The following is a 3,224-nucleotide window of genomic DNA, read 5'->3' on the forward strand; positions in this document are numbered from 1 at the left end:
ATCTTAAATCGTTCATGTGGAGACATGAAAGTGGAGGCATCCTATGTAAAGAGTTTACATAAGACCTTACCATGAAATAGTCACTTTTTATGTTCTAAATGCCATTTTATGTATAAAACTGACTATTTCGTTAATTGATGACCTAGGTAACTTAATCTTAATCCTGAGCTAACTATGAACTCCTGTTCACTCGAAATTATCCTTAGATCTGCATAGGTGAGGGCAGCTCATTGTCGCTAGCCCAATAAGCCTCCCATTTCAGGGGTAAGATCGGGTGGATAGCTGGTGCAAGACGGAATTCACTCCTACCTGTTATAGGGATAATAGATAAGTTGTTCCCTTTAGTACTTAATCCAGAACTTGAACAAGGGGCCTCACCTCTCCTTGGACCGAGAGGGATTCGGTTTATAGGTTGGACCTTAAACCAATTGTTCATTAGAAGATCAATGGAACTTAAGGAACAAGATGTAGTCTTGGGGGTAAAACGGTTTTTATGACCCAGCCGAGATTACAAACAACCTGTGAAGGATTAGCGTACTAATCATGGTTATATCAAATGGACACAAATATATCTATAGTGAGGGGAGTGCAACTTGGGGACTATAGTGGAATGACCCGTTAGTTAACGAATGTTGATTAGCTCCGTCTAAAGAGTTTAGCCAGCTAATCTCGGATCGTTGGAGCCCATGATCTATAGGTTCATTAGGTTCCCCTACTAGATCATATGGAATAAACTTAGAACAGTATGATAGAATGATTCGAATTGTTTGAATTAGGTGAAGAAAGAGAAATCGACAAGTATATGTGATATAGTGGTCGGGTTTTTCAGTTTATAGATACAGCTTTAATATTTAAATGTGATTTAAATATCAAAAATATGAATACGTTCATGTTCGGAAGCTCGGAAATAATGGAAATGGTCAAAGATGGAAAAAGTCAAAGAGTTGACTTTTGACTTTGAAAAGTCAAACTTTGACCAACCTTATATTCAAATGTGATTTGAATTTCGAGAAAATGAATGCGGATTCATGCTCGGGAGATCAAAATTAGTCAACACGGAAAAAAATCATAAAAAGTCAAAATGTTGACTTTTTGGTCAAAGTTTGACTTTGACCAAATGACTATTTTGCCCTTTGACTAAAGTTAGTAGAAAAATCTAAATTTTTGTTGGATAATTCCACTAACAAAATAGTGGGCTAGGTGATGGGTTATAGTGGAGACATTAAACCCACTAAGATAGTGGATTATAGGTGTTGGGTTTTTATGGATTTGTTTCATGCAAATGTTGCATGATTTTTTCTATAAAATGGGCTTTTGAATTTGAATTAAAAACTTTTGCCATTTTTTCCAAAAGAGTTTTTCTAAATTTGGGTTGGAAAAATATCTTTTCTTTGAGTGAAATAAAAACCCAAATCCAAATCCATTCTTATTTTTCATTTCTTTCTCTCTCTCGGTTTTCTTCTTCCACCGGATCCCACAACCCGGTTCTGAGTCCAGAGGATAGTAGGTCAACTCTAGTGGTGGTCCGTTCATGTTCGGGTCGAGATTCAATGAGGAAAAACGGGTTTTGGAAGCTTCAAAGGTAATTTTTAATTACTGTTTTCCTTCAATTGCATGCATTTTTCATTTAAATTAAAAGCAATTAGAATGTATTTAGGTCCTAATTCCGCTGCGTATGTCTCGTGTTCCATCACCTATAGTTTCTACTACAATAATTTCTCCTCTACTTGATATAAATCATATTTATATCTAATTTCCTCCACAGTAATGTATCTCATACATTTAGTCAATTATATCATATATAATTAACCAGTCCAATTATATTATATATAATCAAACTTCCTCTTGTCAATTTGAACATTTCAAATTAACCCAAACACTGATTCTCGACTTTATCCAAGCTACCCAAGGGACCTAATGGACTTGTGGCTCGAAGCTCCAATAGTCCGTGAATATCTGACTAAACTCTTTAGCCACGAGATCCAACATCTGTTAACTGTCAGGCATTCCACTAAAGACCAATAGCTGAACTTTTCTTACCACAGATATATTTCTGTGTCCATCGGATATAACCAATCATGAGTACGATAATCCTTCACAGATGCTCGTAAGTACAGTTGGGCCAAATTATTGTTTTGCCCCTGTAGTTACATCTCACTTCTTAAGTACCACTGATTCCTCTAATGAACAATACAACATAGTCCAACTATGTGTGAATACCTCTCGGGCCAAGAGAAGGTATGTGGCGTACATCGTTCAAGCCTTGGAATCAGACCTTAAGGGAGTTATCTATCTATTTACCCCTACCTCGGTGAAGGAGTGAATTCCATCTTGTGTAGCTGAGTTCCCAGCTCCCAAATCAGACGAATCCCCAAAATGGTAGGTTTGAATCGGCGACCTAGCCACTCACACCCATACAAATCAAAGGACTGCCCTCAATGGCAGAAGTTCTCAACTCACTCAAGATTGAGATCATGTTACCTATGGTCATTGATAACTTGTAGAAATAGAAGTTATTTATGCTGTTTTATTTAGATTATGCGGAAAAAAGAAGGAAAAGTTACGTCGTTAGTATAAGAATTGGCTGAGAAATACGAAAATTATAAAGTGTCGTAAACACACCCACTAACCCTATTGCGATGGCGAAATAGAATGTTTAAGTCTCTGTTTTGCAGGAAATAGGTCACCGCATGCGTTAATTGCTCAGGGACAAAATGTACAATACATCTACTCAGCATGCAGCAATCGATCAAGAACGAAGAAATGATCAACGCAATGGCGGCGCATGCGACGATCGATCATGGGTTATAGAGATCAACGCATTTCCATCGCATGCGGTATCAAAACAACTACACCGCATGTGGCGATCGATCGAAGATGTGAAGAGTAACGCATTCGCGGGCGATTATGACAAGTGTACAGCTTTCGGTTGTACGATTCTGACAGAATGATCGTGGAGCAGAGCAGACATTCCCACTACGCCATAGCAGGAATTATCAGAATTACACAGTGGGACCACCAATACAAAGAGCCAAGGTCTTGTCTATAAATAGCTTCCTTGAATTCATTGCAAATGAGGCTGGTCTGAAAAAGACTTACAGAGAAAATCCAGGAGAACGATGAGACAAGGCTAAAAGGTGAGTCTCCGAGCAAGAAATTCTTCCTATTCTCGAAGCTGAAGCTCTGTGCAAGAGGTCACTTCTACCGGAAAAGAAAGCCTGAGA

The sequence above is a fragment of the Benincasa hispida genome, chromosome 9, assembly GCF_027475165.1.
Source record: "Benincasa hispida cultivar pf3 chromosome 9, pf3_genome.v1.1, whole genome shotgun sequence".
In the NCBI taxonomy this organism is placed as follows: Eukaryota; Viridiplantae; Streptophyta; class Magnoliopsida; order Cucurbitales; family Cucurbitaceae; genus Benincasa; species Benincasa hispida.